The following is a 25036-nucleotide window of genomic DNA, read 5'->3' as shown; positions in this document are numbered from 1 at the left end:
GCAATGTCGACTTCTCCTAGGCAGCTTGGTTTTGATGTCTCTGTCAGGGAACACATTTCGATAGGAACGAACGAAAGCTCCCCCTACTTTCATGTATTTGCTATGCCGATTTCCCCGGGGAGCTTGGTTTTGATGTCTCTCTTAGTGACCCGCCGCATGTGTCGTCAATTTCGACCAATCAGAAGTGGGTATTTCTGTTAGAATAGGGGTTGAGATTTTTCATTTGCTCGATAGTTAGTTTCATGACATATATTATTTTCTTCAATATAAAAAAATGTTATGGAGTGCCGAAATCGATTGACGCAAAAATTTCATCAATCCATCATGGAATTACTGAGCAATAAGTGTTTGAAATTAGACAATTTTCACGATGTACTCGATTTTCGATTTTCAATTTGTACCCCAATATATTCCCGAAAGACGTAATACTACGTCAATATAGGAGGTTGTGTTCAAGACACGACCGCAATGTTGACGTAGAACTACGCTGTGGTTTATTTCATATCGTTTGTTCATAACTGCGGATATTATTTTATAATGTTACGAAAATTTCAAAATGACCATTCTATCGATTTGGTCGCCCTGAAATGTTTTTTTATTGTAGAATCATTTGACGATAATTGTTTGATGATTCATTCTAGTGCTCGCAGAACAATACATGCTCGAGATAAGTGCAGCTGTCATCCTTAGCGGAACAAGTTTTACTACTGACAAGTGAAACCAAATCACATACAAAATTCCAGAAAGACTATAATTTCGTGGTGACTGAATAAATGAAATAAACTATCCGTTAATCTCAACAACCTTGTAGAGAGTAGCACTGCTTCATTATAATCAAGATTAACCCAAATTCAATCCTAGTTGGAAGCAGTTTTGCGACTGGCACGCGAGCCCAAATGAATTAATAACTTAATATAACTTGTTTAATAACTTGGTATATTCCCCAAATAATTTTTTGGTGCACAACCTTAACACCTGCTTCATCATAGCGTCAGTTCAAGGCATTGATGACCGAAAACAAACAATGTTAACTGCTTGGAAAAAGGCTGAATATTTGCCTCAGCAGAGATTCATTACTAATTTATTCCCTAGCGTAAATATTTCCCTCTCGCTATCTACTCTCCTTGTTTATATTTATCATTACGACTGCATAATATGCAACACAAAACAATCGCCAATTATAGCATAAAAAAATTTGGCGATTGTTGCATCGTTACAGGGCCAATACACACGGGAGCAGATACAAATGGGGTTTTAGCGAAGCGAAGATGCACTATTTTTACGTACGGGTTATGAAGCACGCACGTACGCACACAAATATCCATATACGATGGCTTGAAGCAACTAAATATACACACACTTATCTCCGTTTTGCGCTCTTTTCAACAGAAACCCATTCTGTTAATATTGCCAGCCTAGTTTAACTTAGCTGTCATCCTTTGTGGAGAGAGTTCTCCTACGGTCATGCGAAATCAAGTCACTGAAAAAATTCCAGAACATTGTTGTTCTTGGTGAGCTGACGATAGCCTCGCTTGATGATTCCCCACACAATTGTGTAGCTCATAACCTGAATGCAATGATTGCAACGCCAGAGACACAATGAGTGAGTAATTTGGTCGCGTCCACAGCTCAATCCGAAACGAAGACATGTGATGATGCAAAACAAGCGATATTCATTGCTTTGAATACAGAACGATACTGAAAGTTTGCCTTCCTTACTTGCTCGAGACTTTAAATTTCTTCAATTCATTCGTCTCTAACCCTCAAACAGGCCCTTGGAAAACTTTACTTTACTCCTGCACTATACCTCCACCCTCATTGAGGAATGCACTCGATCTCTCGCCCTCCAGCTCGCCCAGCAACGATGTTGTTCAGTCGATTTCCTCACGAAGAATGCAAGTTTGCCTTAGCGAGATCCACTGTTTTTAATCTAGGCAAACATTCCCTTCGTTCTTCTTCTTTTCCTTCGTTCGCGAAGTCTTTACATTTTACGATTTCCCCTTCGTTTGCTTTTCGATAATTTGCTCGTTATTTGACAGCTCTGTTCGGGAAAGTACACAAATGGACAGAACAAATGCATGAGGAAATGGGGATGCTTTCAATTTTCATCCATATCCAGACTATGGGATTGTGATGTATAACATATCAAACAAATATTAGCGAATTTCCAATTCGTTTGGTATGTTAATCACCACAATCCATTCGCGGCAAAAATAGTTGTGACCTGTTTTCAGATTTCGCACCCTTAATGAAAGACGTAGTTCTACGTCGAAAAGATATAACTAAATGAAAAAAATTACAGAAAATATTTCCAGTTTCGATAGTCATTAAACTCAGCCTCCTCAAAACAAAATTATTGATTCTCGGACTGTGAGACCGTATGCTCGAGTATAGGAGGGTTAATTAAAGGAAAATCATAAGTCATCCCAATGAATATTATAAGTTATCTTATAAAATAAAATAATTATTGGTTACTAAATAATTGATAAGTTATTCTTTATTTTTTGTAAAGTCTTATCAATTAATATCGTCATTTAATTGTCATTTATGACATACAATTTGCATTTGCAACATGCATTTACTTTTCATAAAATTACATTCAAGATGATTATTATATTCCTCAATTACCAAGAGGTATAAGAAATAGAGATGAAACTGATATTCTGTAACTATCCGGCCAATATTTGCTCTCCGGCCGAATACCGGATATTAGAAGAAAAAAAAATCAATGATTTTTCAATGATTTCAATTTTTTTTCCAAAATTAGGGTAATATTTACTCATAACATTAGTTCACTGGTGCTATTACATTTATTATAATGTTTTTAAACGACCGATTACGCTTTGCTTCGTACGTTCAGAGAACAGTCTTTCACTGTAAACACTACTGCAAGGAGCTGAAAGATGAACTGTAGCGAACCTTGCGAATTAAGGGTACCATAAACCGTGGGCCAAATTGATCACTATTTTCAGAAAAATGTGAATATTTCCAATTATTTTGTAAGATTTATACCCAATAATTTTTAAAATCAGTACTGGTGCTAAGGCCACAAAACGTTATGGAAAGTTCTGTTTAAAAAAATCCTTAAGCGTTAATTTGGATATTTTAAGCGGAAAATGTAGCATCGGGGTGAAATTGATCAATTGTATGGATGTAACCACTACGCCAGATCGCCTCCGCTGAAAACAAACATAAATTTTCAGAGGTATTATGCAATTTAATCGGACGCAAAATATCGCACGTCGCATAGACGCATAGATTGATCAATTTCACCCCGATGCTACATTTTCCGCTTAAAATATCCAAATTAACGCTTAAGGATTTTTTTTTTAACAGAACTTTCCATATCGTTTTGTGGTCTTAGCACCAGTACTAATTTTAAAAATTACCTCTCACGCAGAGATCACGAGTTCAATTCTCACTCCCGACATTCGTCCAAAAAAGGAAGTAAAAGTGACGAACCAGCCGAAATGTGTTGAAAATCACTATAATACAGAAAGAAAAAAAAATGTTTGTTTTTAGTAATACGTTTGATCAATTTCACCCCGGTGATCGATTTGCCCTCGGATGATGGTACTGCATAGATTTTACGTATCGTAAAGAACGTGATTGCGATCGATTCAGAATGTTTTCACATTACAGTCGATTTCGTATGTAATGGATTTTTTTTAATGAAAACTGACTCTCATTTTTATTTGCCACTTCGTTGAAGCTGTCCCAAAAGATGTCATGAGCTTCGCGTCTGAGATTTGATTCAGTTTCGTCTATTTCGTACTCTTACTCGAATAGTATTAAAATTATTTCGATATATCCACAAAATTTCATAATTGAGGGGCTTAGAACACAAGGGGTGTAAGTGACTTGACCGATTTCTCTTCTTAAACTTTTTTCTTTCGTGAATAACTCAGCGCACAAAAACGTTCTAATTCAATTTTGCTATAGAAACCGATAATTGTGGTTCTGACCTAGCGTCCAAATTGTCGAATAAGCTGGGAATATGTTTGCAATTAAGTTATGATGAAAAGCGAAAGTCGATGGAGAGAAATCGATCAAGTCACTTACACCCCTTGCATTCTAAGCCCCTCAATTGTAATAGAAAATCATTGACAGAGAAAACTGTTCAATATTCCATGCAGAAAACTTGATACTCTATTAGGGAATATTCATTCTGTACGGGAAATTTAATCATAGTTCCTTATTTTTTGTAGAAATGCGTTTATTACTATCTAAAATATATATCTCTATTTGCTTCATGCAGTTTCTTCAAGTTTCGTATGTATAAATAAGAAACCAAATATCCGCCAAACATCCGACCTCGAAGCTTACCGGATATCCAGTATCCGGTCAAACGACTATCCGTTTCATCACTAATAAGAATTATCTACCGGCCCTCATTATGCAAATTGAATCGAACGGTCAATTCGATCCCTATAACTATCACACCAAGCAAATTTTCGTATTTTGTAAATCGATAAAATCTTATGGAATCGAGTTCTTCCTCGAACGTCATGTGTTGCGAATTGCATATTTCGAAATATTGTCGAAATGTTTCCCATAGCAAAATATTAGGAATGCAACAAGCAAATTTATGCCGACAGCTTTCACCCGACTGTTTCTATAACAGCAAAATAGAGCTAACGAGCGAAATTCTGTTTAACTAGACTTTATAAGAGGGCCCATAATCTGATTTTAGAAATTTTTAGTTTCTCATGTTGTTCTATTCATGACTATACTGCCGTTCTATGCATAGTTGTCCCATGTTCCAAAATCAGTAACTGAGAAAAACGCAATCAAAGTTTTCTAGCATATATGGGGCTGTTCACATACCAAGTGGACAGAAAAAAGCATTATTTTAGACACCCCCCTCCCCCTCCGTGGACAAGCGTGGACATTTCTCCAGTTTTTGGAAGAAAATCAAGAGAATCCTATATTTTTCGCTCAAATCTAATTTCAAGTTTGTTTCAATTTTCTATTACATGTTTCCTTAATAGGATTGATAGTCTTATTAGTAACGATATGTTTTGAATTCACCGATGTTGTTATCATCGTGCTGTTCAAACCGTCTAAATTCTGTAATGTATTGCTAGTTTTGGATCGTTCAACACACCCGAATTGTCACTCAAACGAATAAACGTTATTTGTATTGACTACAATAAACTTTGTGCTTCGTTATTGGGAAGGGATAATGACAATGAATTGGTGGATTGAACACACTTTGGAAATAAAAACTGTTAATTAAAATTTACTTCTCCGCATCAAATATGTATTCCATGTAATTTAAAATTATATTAATTTTTGAGGGGTGAAAAATTTTAAAGGAAGGTTATGTCTAAAAATGATTTTATATTATAATAATCGGTTTTAGCGGTAATATCATAGTAGTTCAGTCGAGGTCAGGACTACGGGTTTCAAGTAATCAAATAATAAGTCAAAATTTCCATTCATTTTTTCTAATTTCCAACATGAACGTAATATGTCTCAGAATCCATTCATGTACATTCATGATCGCGGATTGCGAAGTATTTTCTCGTCTTACAGAAATCTTAACAGTAATACCAGATAATCGATATCTGGTGAGTAAGGCGGATGGAGTTTTAGAAGCGCTCTTGAAGCGTTCTAAATCGTTGATTCTAATACGTTCAGCTGCGAGCAGTACTTGTTGGAATTCATCGAGACTAGTTGCTTGGTAGAAGCTCATAATGCAGATTTTCTTCCAGTCCTACCAGACCCAGAGAACCTGCTTCGGGACTATATTCACCTGCCCAATATTTTTTTAACTCAACCTTATTGTGAATGATTTGCTCTTCACAATTTGCTACAAATATGTATTTTTAGGCTCCCGTGGCCGAGTAGGGGTCACATTCACCCCTATTCTGTATTTCGATCGATTCGAAATGTTTCGAACGACTTGATAGAATTTCATGCTGTATTCCGTTCAAGTTGTTTTTGCATTTCGTTCGATCTGCTTCTCTTCGAAAAATAAATGGGCAAAACATTCGAAATAGGGAAAACGAAATTATAACTCGAACGAAATGCAAATCCGGCGAGATGCAGAATCGGGGTGATTATCATGCTTGGGGTTCGAGATCGACTTGCACTGGGGTCACGCGTATTCTAGAGCTTTACACTCCTGAATACATTCAAGGAGTGTTCTTCGGCATAGAAATCTCAAATAAGTACTACTAATAAAAATGACGCAAGTAATACCTACGTTGAGAAGCCTGAAATTCCATTGGGAGCGTTAGTGCCATCCAAGTCAAGTCATGCATTTTCGTTGCGTTTATGAAACGAATCGTGGATTGAGATGCGTTGTTCCAAATATTTTTCGATAAAATAAACCCTTATTCAGGAGCCCGGTCGGATTTGAAGTTAGCACAATATTGCGTTCATTTATCTGATAGAGTCAAATTCAATCGGGTTGTGCAAATGTTGCAACCTTGCAAGCCACTAGAAGCGTATTACAAAAATTACCAGATAGCAATAAAGAAAAACATCATTGCAAGAAACAGATCTCCACAGACACGGTCCGTAAACTCATACAAGATGCTGGGAGCTCTCGGAAGGTAAATACGAAGCCGTTTTGTCATCAAGAGCAAAAGCTGAATCGAAACCTGCACATAAGTCGTGATTTTTCATACTACACAAAATTACAACATTCTTTGTGTCTTTATCCTGACAGAATATATGGTCCTCTATTACCGATTGGAATAAATTGATCGATGCTAGTTCATGCGCGTTTCTTTCAGAATATACATCTCCGGGAAGAAGTCCATCCATATGAAAAAATATGGATGTCTGACCGGGCAGCACTGCGACTCAGTCTATTTATTTTTCAATACAGGGTATTCAGGGTGGGCGTAAAGATAAAAATATCTTATAAATATAGAGCAGATCTCATTGAATTTTGACTATAAATATGAATGTTTTGTTTAAAAATATACTTTACGTGTCCACGTGGACATTATCTAAACCTCCTTAAAAATTCTTGGTGGGACAGTTATGCCTAGAATATCAACATGGGACAATTCAACTTCATGTTGTTTTTTTTTTTTGAAATACTGGAAACAAACAATACGGCTTTTTAATGTTTTCCGAAAGATTATGCATAAAAACATCGTTTTATGAAGAACGGAGTGATCTGCAACACCTTTGCAGAATATAAATCTCATTGTTAGTAGGCATTCACTAACATGCTGTACACGTGTTCTGTTAAACTTTTTTTGTGAATAAGTTCGTTCTTCCAAACCAGAAATGAGTGCATTAGCCCTGCTGGAAGTGAGGCATTAAATTCTTGTCAACATGGGACAATTTAGCTTGGTGTGGTTTTTTCAAAAGCTGGGAACAAACAATAACTTTTTTGTGTTTTTCCAGTAGATTAGGCATGAAAACATCGTTAAATTAAGAAAAGTGAAAATTGTCAAAAAGTAACATGGGACAACTGTGCGTAGAACGGCAGTATATTTCTTGAAAAAAATTCGCTCAATTTATTTACATTATTCATCTTATTTTTTAAATAAAATTAACAATACTTCATTAAACATTATGCCGGATGTGTCCAGCATTTTCAATTGGTCATTTAGCAAATGATATGCCTGAAGAATAAATTGTTCCTAGTGACAATATTTTGTTCGATTTCAAGTTATGGTCGGACAACTGGATGTGGTCATATAAAATAACTAACAATCTGAAAAAAATAATAAAACGGAAACATTAATGGAGATATATCTATTCTTACAATTAATTTTGGAGGTGATACTATCATATACCAGCTGGCGGGCACCTAGGAATATCTACGCGGGCAACCGCGGACTACCGTTTGGACATCCCTGCCCTACACTATATACTTCAATTCAACCGACTTTTCACATATCTTTGGAAGCCCAGAAAAATTGAGTGGTGTTATAGTTATGACACAAACTCGAGCGAATTCAGTATCTTTGTCTCCGTATTGCGTTGGGATGTATGCCCTCAACGCATACCATGAGTCTCGAGGTTTTGGCAGGCGTAATCCCACTAAAAGATCGCTTCAATTTATTATCTCTTCGGTTCCTCATCCGGTGTAAGGTTATGAACCCATTGGTGATCGGAAATTTTGAGCAGCTTAACGAGCTAAATTTTCTTTCAGGATTCATGAGCTCATATCATGAATTCATCTCCATGCAGGTTGATCCTTTTTCGTATACTCCCAACCGTGTTTGTTTTCCTGACTACATCAATTCCTCTGTACATTTCGATCTGTTCATGAAGGAGAAAATCCATGGAATTCCAGATTATCATCGATCGGGGATCGTTCCTACGATCTTCAATGCAAAGTATGGGCGTGTCAATTGTGATAATATGTACTTTACTGATGGGTCCTCTATGAATGAGTCCACAGGATTTGGAGTGTTCAACGAAATTTTTAGCACCTCCCACAGTCTTCAGAATCCTTGCTCTGTGTATATTGCTGGATTGGCAGCAATACATTGGGCGCTGGACAGCGTCGCCTCACGACCTGTTGAACACTATTACATTGTAACGGATAGTCTTAGCTCTGTCGAAGCTATCCGTTCAGTGAGGCCGGAAAAGAACTCGCCGTACTTCCTTGCGAGAATACGACAAATTTTGAGTGCTTTAACCAGACGCTGTTATGTCATTACCTTTGTCTGGGTCCCTTCACATTGCTCAATTCCGGGTAACGAGAGGGCTGACTCATTGGCAAAGGTAGGTGCAATTGAAGGCGATATTTATCAGCGTCAAATCGCTTTCAATGAATTTTATTCTTTAGTCCGTAAAAATACCATCGCTAACTGGCAACGTAAGTGGAACGAAGATGAATTGGGTCGGTGGCTTCACTCGATTATCCCTAAGGTTAGCCTCAAACCATGGTTCAAAAGTCTGGACTTAAGTCGGGACTTTATTCGCACCTTCTCTCGACTCATGTCCAATCACTGTTCGTTAGACGCGCTACTCTTTCGTTTTAATCTTGCCGATGGCAATATCTGTGCTTGTGGCCAAGGTTACCACGACATCGAACACGTTGTTTGGTCGTGCGAGGAGTATCTTGTTGCCAGATCGAATTTAGAAAACTCTCTTCGCGCTAGAGGAAGGCAGCCCAATGTGCCGGTGAGAGATGTGTTGGCTCGGTTAGACCTTGATTACATGTCCCAAATATATGTCTTCCTAAAAGCTATCGATCTTCGTGTGTGATTGTCCTTATATCCTTATATTCTCCTTTTCCTTTTCCTTCGCGAGAAATCCAATCCCTTCTTACTAACAATAGAATAAGGTGAAATGTAAATACATGTTAGATATAAGATAGGCTTAAGAATTGAGTAAGATGAATGTGAGTGCGAATGTGAGTGTGAACATTGTCAACATATCCTTATATCCCATCCTTTTCCTGAAACAAAATGTCACCCTTCTAAACTCGAGCAAGCCGCGAGTAATCGGTTCTCTACTTCATTAACATTAGAATTAATAAAAAATGTTTATATATACTTGTAACTATACAGATAGAAGTTTGGCTCCTTTAAACTTATGTAACTGAGCCAGTAAAAATAAACGATTTAATTAAAAAAAAAAAAATAGTTATGACACAGTGTTGCAGGAAAAAAAATGGAAATAGAACGGTCTTTGAGAAGCGTTATCCATCAACATTCATCATAGATGTTATCGAAACTTTCGTTTCAACCGATTTGGTGAGTGCACTCATTGCGAGACAAAGTTCAAAGTTTCTGTTCACTTTTTACTTGAGTTTACTGTATGAATCTATATATATATATAAATGGAGTGATGTCTGTCTGTCTGTCTGATTCTTATAGACTCGGAAACTACTGAACCGATCGACATGAAAATTGGTATGTAGGGGTTTTTGGGGCCGGAAAGGTTTTCGTGATATTTTGAGACCCCTCCCCCCTCTCTAAGGGGGGGCTGCCATACAAATGAAACACAAATTTCTGCATTACTCGAGAATTAATCAAGCAAATGAAACCAAATTTGGCATGTGGAGGTTTTAGGATGCAATAAATGTTTCTATGGTGATAAGATACTCCTTCCCCCTCTCTTAGAGGGGGCTGCCATACGAATGAAACACAATTTTATGCATTACTAGGAAATTAATCAATCAAACGAAACCAAAGTTGGCATGTGAAAGTTTTAGGGTGCAATAAATGTTTCTATGATGGTTAGACAGTCCTTCCCCCACTCAAAGGGGGGGCTGCCATACAAATGAAACACAAATTTCTGCATTACTCGAGAATTAATCAAGCAAATGAAACCAAATTTGGCATGTGGAGGTTTTAGGATGCAATAAATGTTTCTATGGTGTTAAGATACTCCTTCCCCCTCTCTTAGAGGGGGCTGCCGTACAAATGAAACACAAATTTTTGCATTACCCGAGAATTAATCAAGCAAATTAAACCAAATTAGGCATATGGAAACTTTAGGGTGCAATGAATGTTTCTATGGTGGTTAGATACCCCTCCCCCCTCTCTTAGGGGTGGCTGCCATACAAATAAAACACAAATTTCTGCATTACTCGAGAATTAATCAAGTAAATGGGCGGGTCGAAGTTTGCCGGGTTAGCTAGTAATTGATACAAACTTTATACGGAGAAAGGGTCGGCTAAGAACGTCGTCAAAAACGTATCAGGCTGGCTTTACTGCGAGAAGTCAGGAATTCGTCTACTTGAAAAGCCAAATGCGGTTTCCGATTTTGGCAAACGGAATATTATTTTCCATATTTTTGAGCAGACATAGTAATGTCGCATTCCTTTGCAATCAATTTCATTTTTCTAATTCTATATTCGTCAGCATTGGCTGTTGTCCATAAAACTTGAGGGACATCATTTGGCATTGATTGTTCATTTGATTCAATTTTAGAATTGCTTCTCCGGTTTCAATTGAAATTATTTGTCATTGAAACGCCTTTGATATCCGCGTGGTATCTGCCCTTGAGTTAAGAAAACGAAATATAAAGAGTTTCTATTTTCACGTCATGAGGAGATATTTGAATAAATTACATTCCGTCGCTAGCACTCTCCATAAACAGTGCAAAGATCGAAAATTTTCCATCAGTACTCCCCTCATGATTATAAATTTCCCTCGTCCAAAATTTTGCTTTCTGATGTTGGGTACCGAACCCTTCCCCGGCACCCTTTGCGCGAAAATCGATGCGATTCATCGTTTGTGTAGTACAACAGCATTCGAAATCAGCGACTCGGAATAGAGCGGGTACATGGTTGTGTGAAAATGCTGCTGTTCACCCAGAGTAAAAAGTCAGCGAACTCTCAACAAATGCGTCCCACCCGCCGTCTGCCGCGCCCACTTTCCGTACTCTGACGGTGCATCTGCTTAATAGGCGCGCTGATACGTTTTAGTATTAAAGCTGCCCGCTCGAGAAATTTACCTAAGACGGATGCGGAGCAGCCAACTATATTCAAATTGGAAGTGGTCCAAAAGAAAATTTACCGAAAACAGAAGGTGCTCGGTCTGGTAGTAGCGAACGGGGATGAGACACACATCGATGACAACGGAAAGTAACACACACTGTCGATGGGACTCTGACCTCCGCGAAGTTCAACGGCGGCTGTTTGGAACTTTCGGTGCGGAACGCAAGCTATCGATTTGATGGAGCCACGGACTCGCGTTCAATTTGGGGAGGATGACTCAACCGTACCGTCTTTCAATCTACGCGAATGGATGGCTTGGATGGATCGTAATGTTTATAAAGTAACCGGCAACAGATGATAATGGTAGCGAACTATGTATGGATTATACCGACTTTCAATAGCAAACCGCATCACCTCTCAAAGCAGGACGCTTCAGGCGGATTTATACAGTAGCATTACGCCATCAATCAGAAACGTAGGATGTGGGTATAAATGAGGGAAAGAAAGTGCAGATGATTGAATTTTCAGCAGGCTGTCATTAGGCCGATATTGCTGATACACCTTACATGTTTTATTACCGTCGTGCAATAGTGGAGAAGAGTTTGTATTACGTGTTAAACGATTCGGAATTGATGCACTTCGCGGTCTTATCGTTATGTTTTCGTGCGTCACATTGGCAGCACTCATTGCAACGATCCAACTATTTGTTACTTGTAAATTGATAAGCGATGAAAAACGGTTTATAACATTTTAGACACAGGGTGGCCACTCAATATCATTTTTCGAAGTCCCGCATTTTTCACGACTTTTTCCCGCAGATTTCACGAAATTCCCGACTCTCAAAAAATAAAATTTAATAATATTGTGTCGTTAATTAAAAATTGATTTTTGAAATCCGAATTGCGGAAATATTTCTACTTTATTGTTTCCAAGTCCGCAAGTGACAAAAAACTGGACGGTGTGTTTCTCAGCAACTGACTTTCAATTGGATGTAGGGTTCAGGAGATACGGATGGGATTGTTTCTTAAATATATACAGCTGTGATCTGGAACCTAAAACGTTTTCAAATTTAAAAAGATTCATCTATTAGAATAACTGACCAGAACCTAATTGATCATATCCAAACATAATTCGAGCATGTCCCGGATACCCTCTTGGAACAGTTCTTGATTTGAACCAAAAATTTATAATGCGACTCTTCTATGCAATCGAAATCCTACAATTAATTCGATGTAAGTCAAATTAAGTAATTAAGTTACTTGAATCAAATACCGGATGCCTGAATAATAAGAATAAAACCAGACTTGTTAAAATAACGCTGGACAAAAATGCTTAGTAAAAATAGGAGCATGTGAGACGAGATGCGGAGTAGCTCAACTCTTCCGCTCAGGGTGCGAAAGTTTCACTCGACGCCACTGACAGGAAGTAATTAGCAATGACTCCTTTTTTTTAATGCGTCCCATTTTTATTTTTATTTTAAGGACTTATGTAAACTAGTGTGCATGCATGCATCCTTGTAAAGTCATCTGAATTATAACCCATCATATATAATGCATATTAAAACACAATCTCTGTGTGAGATTGCTTATATTATGAACAATTAATGGAAGAATGCAATGGCAAAAATAATATGTGTTTTACTATGTATAACATCGTGACGTGACTTTCAATACAAATTGGTTATTGATTTACGGTTTTCTGTGAATGAAAATAGTAAACGCATTTGAAAAATTCGTACAGCAATACTATATACAGCACTACTATATCCGAAAAATCCTTTTAGGACAACTTTTCTGAGGGCATAAGCTTCCCAAAAATGCAAAAACAACTTTTGGCTTCCAGACCGCGGACCCACGTATCTTGAGTATCTTGAGTGAGCATTGCACCCGTAATGGATGAGCAATTACGTTACAGCATCAGTAACTCCTCCGTCATCCGTGATTGTATCGTACACGACTCACTGTGTCGAAAGACTTTCCTCGGGTTGGTTTACTAGAAAGCCCTTTTCGTTGATAGAAAATCCTTCCTCCAATGATACATTGCCATGCGATAGAATTAGAGCTTTTTTCCACAAACAAGGTCAAATTTGGAAGCTTCTTCGACTGAGCGATAAGTTTCATCCAAGAATTGTTCAATCTTTGACCTTTTATTTGATAAGCAGATAATATAATTTTAGCAGAAGACGTTGAACACAATTTTCCATACTCATTCTTTATTTTATGTGCACAAGCGCCAGGAAAATGTTGTTTATCGACGAATACTTCCAACCATAACTCCATCTGTTTCTTCGCTATATCCGGAATGTTGAAAATCACATTCAGTGTAATACACATTAAGTAACGAGTAATGGGATATGTCAAAGGTCGATCGTATGAACAAATTCTCTAATGATTTAGATTTAACTTTTTTTAGTCGTTCGGGCTTCATAATTTTCTCCATAACAGCCTTTGCAAATTCCGTTAGTTCATCGAAAAGTAGAGGTCTGATATTCATGCAAAAACGATTTAACTGTCTATGCTGTCGTAACACAAAAAGTCAATTTTGATCCCAGCAGCGTATGATCCACAGCATTCTCGCAAATCTCGAATACCTTTGACCGGAAAAAAAACTGAAACGAAACTCCGTTTAAAGTTTGGATGGCTTTGAATAAGCTTATTCTCCACTTGTTTCCTTACCTCGCCATCAAACCTGTGGTAGCATTTGACTTGCAACACGCTCGTTCTCCACCCAGCGAACATCACAAAACTTCAACGGAAATACAGTTGAACCCGCTACGGCCGTGTAATATGCCCTACTCAGAGTAATATTTTTAAACAGACTGTACAATGCTGTAAAAAAGTCATTCAAATTGCATTTGGTTTCTCTCAGCTCCTCTTTGGAATAATTGTGAACCGTATGGAGTCCGCAGCTTTCAATGTTGAGAATTCTGTACGATGGGTTTGATGTAAGTTCTTGAACCTCGCTTGTAAAATTCTTAAACATTTTCCAGCTTACTGCTAGGCCATCCATGAAACATTGAATTCTTTAACAGAGTAGGATTTTTGATAAACACGGATTCGAGCTGTAACCAATGAGGTACATATCGAGGCGAAGCAGTAGGCGGAGTATACTTGTATTCGCATGCAAAATTTCGTGTCGTAATTATTTGCGTTCTCTATGAAATGTATATGAAAGAAACAAAACAATGGTCAAAATACTCACGGTTTCATTATGATTTGAACTCAATTTCTCATGAAATCTTGCAACGGTTTGTTTTTTAACAGATGGCAATTCTATTGTTACTTATTTCCATTATTTATATGGTAAAAAGGTCCAGAGAGCAGTTGTATTCTTAGTCCTCGGAACCATTAACATTTCCGGTGAAATGCTGCTTAATTGAACACTATTTTCCCACATCACACACACTGACACTGAGAGCCATAATAATATCAATATAGTATGGTAAAACTAATGAAAGTTCGTTCGTTTCTATGGCCGTGGGGGAGTGAAAATATTTTGCTGAAATATTACTTTTATTCGCATTTTTCAACGTAATTTCACAAATATCCACTGCATGCTGTCACATTATATTCATAATCAGCGGGAACTTCAATGAAACGTATGTTTTTCATTGATAAAACACATACTGAAAATAGCATTATCACATAGATTTGTGTAGGCAATCGAATATAAACACAACGACTTACGTCAATATTTGAGAAATAGTTATGGCAGCGCATGCTATGTCGCTCGAAGAACCACCATCTTCATTACCTTTTTTCCAGTTCATTGAGCTGTAACGTAACGCGCTAACAAAATGTCACTGTAATTTTAGGCGGCAAAAAAAAAACACTGAGCCAAAAATCCCGACTTTTTCCTTCATTTTTCCTGATAAATTTTAATTTCCAACTTTTCCCGCGTTTCCCGCTTTTTTTTTGGCCACCCTGTTTTAGACATATCACAGGTCATTATATCATAAAAATATTCAACAGAAGGTCTGTGACGCTATATTCTGTGAAAGCATTCCAAAGCGATAAAAATGATTTTGAACAATATAAACAACAGACTACATGACTGGAATAACCGGAATATGATTTACGAGTCGATAGCACATATTTTGTCTCGCGTCACAACGCACAGCCGTGACTAATTGGAGCTTCTATGAGGTTCGCAGGCGACAATAACGAACACTTCCGCGCCACCTGGGTGAATGTTCTATTTTTATCATTTATCATCACGATTCCATTACGAACGAACAAAGCAGTTCAGAAGACGAAACAGCTGTGAGAATGAAGCCATGATGAAAGGTTATGTTCAGTCATGAGGCCACGGCCTGCAGGAGCATAAAATACTGTTGGTCAGCTATATCATTTTTTTTTTTGGAAAACATTGGTAGGGTAAATGGATGCTTCAATTGCCAAATCGATTAACTCCATAAAACAAGATGTTGCGAAAAATGATACAATATTATATGTTGTTTTTTAAAATTCTTTTCAGATTACAAGTTCGAAAATACGATGTAGAATGTATTATTGCAAACGCATATTTGATCTGACGACATATAGAAAGTATAAGATGGAATAAACTTGGAGCATTTGTTATCATTACTACATTTTTTTCGTGATTAGGGAAGTTTTGGAAAGTGAAAGCCAATTATCAATTCAAATCCAGTCTTTGAATATTTATGAAATTTGAAAATGTTTTTTCAGATATTAAACGTCCATTTCTGTTTCTGTATCTTACATCATTCATTATATTATGCTTTGGACATTTCGGTCCCATTTATCAGGATTGCGGCTTCTTTTTCGTTCAGCCGAATATTTTGCCGCGATTCTTTCATTGCTGTGATCAAATGACGAATCCGAATAAATACAAAACCGTTTCCGATTTTCTCGAGCCTTCTGACAGTAATTTGAATTGAAGAACCATCCGATTCATTAATTTCCCTACTCAAATAATTGTTATGACCATCATCCAATGTTATAACATCATCATCATCCAATGTTATAACGATTTAATTTTTTTTTTAACAATTCACACTAAATTAGAAATTTACAAGAATCTGTACTTGTAGCAGTTCGAATACAACTATTTTTCTCGAACTTTGTTCGGTACGGTGTCGACAACTGGATATATTAGTTTGTATGAGGCAAATTATTTTCTATCAGATTAGTTGGCCAAAAGGCAGTTTTAAATTGCTAAAATTTGTTTGATTTTTATTGCGTTATTTAATAACTTGAAGTACGTTGTCCTGACCCTAATTTAAACTATTTTCTATAAATTTTCAGATATTCTCACCAAAACTTACCATTATAATATAAAACTATCATGAGACACCTGCAGGCAAAAGAGATTTTCATTTACATAGAGAACTAATTTAATTTGGGAAAAATAATTTTGATTCATAATTTTCATTTTGAGAGTGGGTTCATTCCTTCTGCAAACCCATATTGCCATGCTCACTCCCCCAATTCGTAATACGAAGCTCAATGCCGTCAACGCGAATAACGAAATTAAACGAACAACTTACAGATGTCTCCGTAGGAGAGGAAAAATAGTGCAGCGAGTTAACTAGATTTTTATTATGACATAAATACATTATAGTATGGAGTTAATCAGATTGGATTCTGACATAAATTATTTATTATTCAATGGCTAAAAAGATTTTGTCATTTAGTGGTGTTAATACTTATCATCAAAGAAATTTGTTTTAAATATTTTCAGTTAGGAGCTAATCAGGTGCTTTAATGTTAAAATTTAATAATATTCAAAAAATGAAAAATGGAGTTGATCGATTTGGCAAGTGAAGCATCCAAATGATCTTGGTTTGTCCGATTTAGGGTGTTTTCACGCAACTAGTGAATGCAAATAGATTTTTCTTCATGAAAATCACATATAATCAATACGAGTTTGAGTTTGTTCAAAAACCCCAAGTCTCTAGTTGCTAATACTACCATAAGGCATTGAAATTATTCAAATTTTTATGTTTTTAAACGATTTTCCTCAAAGAGAAATTATAATCATGGTTTCTCCACCTATGATCATGATTTGTCCAAAAAATGATAATGGTTTGTCCGGTTTTAGAAATCATCATTTTCGAATGAAAAAATCGAATTTTCAAGTAGATGTTGAATTTCTCATTTCTTTAGTTTACTGTCGTCATATTGATTCATTCATAATCTAAGCTTTCTGCAGAATATTGCCCTTATTGAGCATTTTAAAAGTGTTCACCTCAACACTCTCAACACAGAGAATCTTTATTTCTGCTATGCGCGAAGGACACCATAAGCAAACTGCAGCGCGCCAAGCAGTTGTCATAGAATTCATGTGGACAAAACAACATTAGTGAATCGGAATCGGACTCATGATCAGAATTGAGGTCATCGAAATGCGTTAGTTACATGGTTTAGCTATGTAAATCTGATACAAATGTTGTGCAAGCATGATGTTTACAATATTTGTAAGTGTTATAATCCAGAAAAGATCTGAATACGTGGCAAATAATCTGGTGATTGATTGAAAGTTATCTCAAATGAGGGGCGCATTGACATAAATAGAAGGTGGATTTTATAATCCTTCAAAACATGTGAATTGGTAAAAATATACTATAAAACTAATGTAAATAATAAAAAAGACAATTTTGTTCAAATAAATAAAATTCGAATACCAGATTTGACACAGGTGCGCTATATTAGAGCATTTAAAAAAGTGAACAAACCATGATCATATTTTCACCTGGACAAACCAAAACCATTTACCTTATATGCTATAGTTTGGTAGCAAGCAGTCGATGTAGAATATTTTTTAAACAATGTTTGTGAAGAAAATTCCTGTTGTTAATACGGTGTTTTTTTTTCAAAACTCTCCGTTTTCCGATTGTCGAGGATAATTTTATTTGCGAGCTAATATAGGGAAAAATGTCCGATGTTCAATTTTACGTAACTATACAATAAATCTGTTCAAGTACAAGAATTTTATGTCAGGCTTTTACCTGGGCTGATGTACTCATTTCTAGTTTGGAAGAACGAACTAATTCTCAAACAAATAAAAAAAAAGTTTTACAGAACAAGTGTACACCTTGTTAGCGAATGCCCAAAAACAACGAGAGTTATATTCTGCAAAGTATTGCAGATCACTCCCATCTTCATAAAACGATGTTTTTGCACAATCTTTTGGAAAAACACAACAACAAAAAAAAGGTTTGTTCCCAGTATTTCAAAAAACAACATCAAGTCCAATTGTCCCATGTGCATATTCTAGGCATAACTGTCCCACTATGAATTTTCAACCCTGTAACAAAGCTTGATCAATTCAAATGAGGATATCTTTTCACAATTAATTAAACAATAGCTCTCTGCATACAAAAAACTCAGTGTACTGCTAAACCGAAATGCTTGAAGCTTCTGGTAGACAAATATGCTAGAAAACTTTGAATGCTTTTTTCTCAGTTGCTGATTTTGGAACACGGGACAACTATGCGTAGAACGGCAGTATACGAAGTAGAAATAGCATTGATTACCTATATTTAATTCTTCCAAATCTCAGTCTTTTGAGTCAATTCAATTTGTTTACTCTTTTTTTTTATCATAGCTTTTGTAGACCAATACAATGCTGTTATAACCAAATTATTGACTAATCTAGTTAAACGAATAATTCGGCTTTTATATGCTTCATAGAACGTTCGAGCGAGATTTTTTATTATGGAAAAAATGAGGAAATAAATCAGAAAGTTCTCAATTTTGCGAACTTTAGAATGAGACAAAAATGTTATTGCTGATCATGTTGGGTGACTTATGTTTGGAGAGCTACGGGCAACGATTCGCTGAGATAAAGTGAAAGATTTTAAAGACTTTCTGAAGAAGCCCTTAGGATGTTTACGTTGGTATCGATGTAGAAGAAGCTGAAAAACGATTTGATGCAGCTAGGAATCTGTCCTACAAATCGATTTGTCCTGACTTCTATATTGAACTCGTGAAACAGATGTCAAAGCGATCCCGTTATCGAAGCTGCGTCTTTGATTATCAAATGGCAAGGCAGCACATTAGTAGTAGTGATCGCTTCATACATAGCTGACTGCGTTTACGCTGTCGCACTTGAAGATGCAGAAAAGTGTTTGAATGACGGTGGGTTTAGATAAAAGGTTTTGTTTCGACACGACAAATGAAAATTATTTGCGACACTGTTCGGCGTGAAGCGGTTTAAATGCGCGACAACGGATAAGTATTTTGCGAGATAAAAAATGATAACGAGAGGTGTGTTAGGTCCGACAGTATATTTTCGAGTGTTTTGTTCGTTCGTGTTACAGCCTTATACACTGCGTTTCACAACTATAGAACCACTCATTTTGACGTAGGACTACGTCTTTAATTTCTATATAGGGGGGTCACTCTACGAAAAATGTAACGTTTATTAAGAGTTTTCAAATGTATATTATGCAGAATCGATCTTACGATATATGTTATAATATATACCATTAGACGGCAAATTTATCCAGCATTTTTTTCGCCTGAGACATCAACAGTCGAAATAATAAAACAAGTGAGCAGTTTAACAAATAGAAGAGGTATGTTTTGCGAGCGGAGGTGAAGGTAAATCATGTATTATACATTCTTTCTTCCAACTTCGTTCCCATGAATGCTGTATGTAACACAAAATGGCGTGCAATAATTCTTTCTATCTAGCAAGTTAGCAAGAAGTTAAAGTAATCAGATGCAAGATTTCATGCATCACTTAAACATCATGCAAGATTTCATCAAAGCAACGAGGAAAGTGTCACCCATGCAGTGATCGTTCATTAATTAAGAAGAGGCAGCGATTATCATGCGAAGACTTATTGAGATCTGCATTACATCGCATCACAAAAAAGAAACGAAATCAAATATTAATATTTTTCATGGCTCATATTCATAACTCTCAATGACTCAATTCCTTCTATGATAGATTGAGCAGTAGAACCAATACGACTTGATTGTGATAGTCTGCAAGCGAACATTATTTCACCGAAAAAGCTACTGCACTCGATGCCTTAGAACAAGACTAATAATAAGAAAAAGACAATGGAAAGAAATCACAATACCATAGCTATCTATTGAAAATAAAACAGGTTCATGATTTTATGTGTATTTTACCTCAAAATATCACGAAAGCGTGAGTATTTTCAACTTGTTTTTTTCGTTTCTTCCCCATAAATTTCATAGTCAATGTAATCAATGACGATATTTGTTTTTGTTTACCGATTCACATATACTTCATCTACCATTCCACTCTGTTATTTGTCCCACTGATATTCATTAATCATTCTCAGTTAGAAGTTGAACTTCTTGCCAGAAGCTTTTGTCTTTCTTTGTTCGTTACAAACCGTTTGAAGGTTATGAGTACATACAACGAACGGCCCTATTCAGCTACCATTTAGAGTTTCAAAAGAGTTAAACTAACAGATTTCTGAACAATGAAAAGAATTACATTTAAAATAACCAAGGGTTCTGAACAATCACAGTCCTACGTCAAACTTCCATGCCCCTAGGCTCAGACTAGGATTGGGCGATCTTGAGAAAAAGATCGATCTTGATGGATCGATTTTCTAAACGGCGTAGGAATCGATTCACCGATTAAATCGGTACCAAAGAATCGATCTTTGCTGAATCGATCTTTGAAAAATCGAACACCTTTTTTCCAATTTATTGACTTGTTTTATATAAGTTTTGCCTTTTCTTTAAACATGAAATAAACATTTCACATTTCTATCCAAAAATCAAAGGCATTTCATTTTGATATTCAGAATAAAGGTTATAACACAGTCCAAAAAAACTATTTTCCAGGCCATTCATCTTGAACCGTCATGGAAGTATTTAATTGAATAAATCTTGGTAGTAGTTCCAGTTCTAGTAGTTTAGTTCTTGTTTTGTAATGACCAAACTTACAAAACTACTCCTCAAAAATCACAAAAAGATCAAAAATAAAAAATCGATTTTCGCGATTTTTTTTTTGAGTAGAAGGAATATGATCCAAAACATCGGAAATCGAAAAGGAAAAGATCGATCTTCTAAATATCGATCCAAGTTCGCCCAATCCTATTCACTATCACTAATTTGACATCTTCGAAAGCTATCCAAATGTTGACATTATGTTTATACAATTGTTCAAGTGGTGAGATTGAAAGCGACGTACACTGAAAAAAAAACTCTGAGATCGAAAAAATCGAAAGAAAAAGATCGATTTTCACATTTTTTTCGGGTAGAATGAATCGATTAAAAAAATCGGAGATCGAAGTGGAAAAAATTGATCCTCTGAAAATCGATTCAAGATCGACCAATCCTAGCTCAGACCCTTCTACTTTTTTCTAAGTTTCCAGAAGTCTAAGTAAGAAGTCGGTTGAATTGAAGTATATAGTTTAGGATATAATGACTATCTTCATTTATAAAACTGGTCATTTGAACTTTATTGTTGTGTTCAGACGCGCAAGAAAAAAACTAAAACTCCAGTGTTTCATAATTATAGAACCAGATGGAGAAACTCTCACTCATTTACAAAACTAACGTCAAGTTGACATGAATTACGATAAGTTTCTAATTCGTAGGTCATCTTTAGTTCTCAATCAGTTCAAATAACCCATTCGGGGTGATTGCGACCATGCTGCACTATGTTGTAGTGTATATCTCGTTCTACGCAGAAGATACTGCTCATCTAAGCTCTTCAAATGACTCATACAAATACTCACATGTACTATTCGTCCGATCACTTCTCATAAGTTCCTGACATGGTTTCGATTCTATAGTTGTGAAACGCAGTGTATAGGCAGACCGGTGGCTATCGGCTTTACTGGCTTGGGGTACAATAAAAGGTTCTTTCGAACTGGACAATTGAGTTTCTACAGATTTCTTTACACTTTTGGATGCTGTGATAAAAGATACTACGATATATTCACATGTGACTATTTCAAATCAGCCTTTGGTTTTACGGACATTTGTTTTGCGGATTGAAACAGTTTGAAACAGGAGTCAAATTTGTTTTGTTTGAATGGAGTATGAAGATTAAACAGGTTTGAACCCGGTAGTCATTACTGCCCAAACAAAAAAGAAAATAAGGATATTTGAGGATACTGTGGAAATTAAAATTAAAGAAATTAAATAAATTACCTTCGATAATTCCTCAGCCCCCCTGTACATCACAATTACTCCACTTATCTATGATGCATCAATGGACGGAATCGGTAAAGATTGTTTGAACGACAGATGAGCTGATTTATATTACTACTTACTATCTCCGCGAGAGCAAAATATAAACCCCTATTCTGTATTTCGATCGATTCGAAATATTTCGAACGACTTGATTAAATTCCATTCTGTATTCCGTTCGAGTTGTTTTTGCATTTCGTTTCATCTGTTTCTCTTAGAACATTAAAGGGGCAAAACGTTCGAAATAGGTGAAGCGAAATTATAGTTCGAACGAAACAACGATTTCGACGAAATGGAAATCCGTCGGAATACAGAATAGGGCTGATAGTGTCGAGAATGCAGCGTTTGTATATTTTGATAAATGAAACATAAGAAAGTAATGATGATGATTAACGGCCAAAACATTCCACGCCCAACGTGGGGCTCGAACCCACGACCCTGAGATTAAGAGTCTCATGCTCTACCGACTGAGCTAGCCGGGCTGGTCGGGAAAAGGCCAACATCGTCGCAACATGAATGACGCAAACACACGAGCGGACGGCAAGAAATCATCAAAATGACCGAGTGGTTCTTCCAATTGTTTCAGAGTTGAAATTAATTGACCCTCGCCCGAGAGGGCAATGCATGTAGCAAGCAACATAACCGCATGCCCGCGTTTCCCCCTTCCCCCCGTGAGAGCGCACACATAAAGAAACATCGAAAAGCGCCGAAATGATGGATGGTTGAATGGCGATGAGGAAGTCGTGTACGCAACACACGCTCGTCGTTATTGTTGAGTTGAGATATAAATGACTAATGAAGGTGAATGCCGGGGATGAATATATGTTTTCGGGTATATACATCACACAACAACTGCGCAGTAGATTGTGGACCCAATCCAATCACCTCAGACCACTGGAAAGTGAACCGTTTCGATGGGAGGCGACAAAGACCGAGCAAAACAATCGACGGTTTTGTGCGCTGCACTCAATTGATCGTTACAAGTTAATTAATTCTTGTTTTTATAGATTCTAGTAAATACGGCGACAGGCAATCAGCGTCGGCAAATCGAATCAGTGTCTACACTTCAGGAAGTTTCCGGCCTGGAATGAGATGAATCGGTTCGGGGTGTCTGTGTTATTAATGAATCAGAGTACTAAATAAACAACAAACAGGCTACGGATCGCCTTAGTGTGGTGTCACTGGGAAAATACAGCTTCATGAGAAAAAGTTTAATATTGTTCTTCCGTGAAACAATATATGCCAAAATTGATTAATTCCAATCATGTTCAAAATTTCCGAGCATATATTTTCCAACAAAATAAACAATGAAAAAGGATCGCGGCCATCAGTTTGCATTTTACACGACAACGAGTCCAGAATGAAAGCCATTAAATAAAACAAACAAAGCAAAACAACAAAACAAAACACCCATCCAAAACAAACACGAGAGAGAGAAAAAAGAAGCTACCAAAGCATACATAAACTCACAGATGCAACTCGTCGCCTTCGGTGGGGGTTTAATTTTTGGTTATAGCTTGTGGGTGGCGAACTGAAGTGAAATGGGATTGGTGACGGGAACTGAGTGCAATACCCCACAATGAACGAGAACTGGTACGAATTGTCGCTCTCTCTCCCTCTCTGTGTACGTTCGGATGCGCGACGGCCCTAAACCGTTTTTCGATCCAACATAGCGACGAACGGGAGAAAAGTTATCTTTCACCCGTTGGTTGTGGTATGTTTTCATTCGCACCCGCACACACATCCAAAGCTAACGGCATGGCGGACATCGACAGCATGCAACAGAGAGCAATCGCAAACCCTGAGGACAGACAGCAGAGCGGGCGCAGTCGGAATCCACTCGCTGTTCATAAACAAAAATGGTGGACTCTGGTGATGATTTTGTTGTTGGAAGCTGTCAAAGATGTGGCTCTTTCTGAATGAATATTGCTCATCGTGGGGTTACTGTTCTTAGCGGAATTATGTCGCATTTCTTGAGTGTGTTTGTTTTTGTCGTTTATTTGTACCATGACGACGAATATCGGAGATTCTAAAAGAGTACAACGCAAGTTGAGGAATGTTTTCAGAAGCACTCGCTACTTATTCAGTCACCAAACAGAACAAGGATAGGGGGAGAAATGTAAATTTTCAAACTTCGAATTGAGTCTATTTTGCTGCCTACACGTTTATACTTGTTCACACATGTGCACTAACACACAGCTCCGCATTTTATTAATTCTCATGGTTGCCAGAATTCTGAAAAACAAATTTTTCTATATTATTCTTTTAATTCTCTTTTAAATTTATTTACGATCAGCAATGAACCGATAGTTGAATCTCATGAAATGTTCTAGTGTTTTTATTGACGTGGGACTACGTCTAACCGGAATATATGGAGGGTAAAATGAAAACCTAAACACAGAACATGCAAGAAAAAGTGAAAGATTTCGAATGCTTATAGCTCGAACATTTCGTACTGGATAGGAGAGATGTTTGCATCAATTGATAGGGAATATTTCTACGCATCTATCGC

The 25036-nt window shown here is 36.9% G+C and overlaps 1 protein-coding gene and 1 non-coding gene across 6 annotated transcripts in view; both read right to left on the bottom strand.

Annotated features, from left to right (window-relative positions):
- LOC129775156 (disintegrin and metalloproteinase domain-containing protein 10) overlaps positions 1-25036 on the bottom strand; it is a 237532-nt gene that overhangs the window by 201233 nt on the left and 11263 nt on the right. The gene's annotated exons all lie outside the window — the stretch shown is intronic.
- Trnak-cuu (transfer RNA lysine (anticodon CUU)) lies at positions 22934-23006 on the bottom strand. The gene has a single exon. It is a non-coding gene; the product is annotated as a tRNA-Lys (tRNA).

This window comes from Toxorhynchites rutilus, chromosome 3 (genome assembly GCF_029784135.1).
Source record: "Toxorhynchites rutilus septentrionalis strain SRP chromosome 3, ASM2978413v1, whole genome shotgun sequence".
NCBI lineage: Eukaryota > Metazoa > Arthropoda > Insecta > Diptera > Culicidae > Toxorhynchites > Toxorhynchites rutilus.
This window is presented reverse-complemented; position numbering and strand designations above follow the sequence as displayed.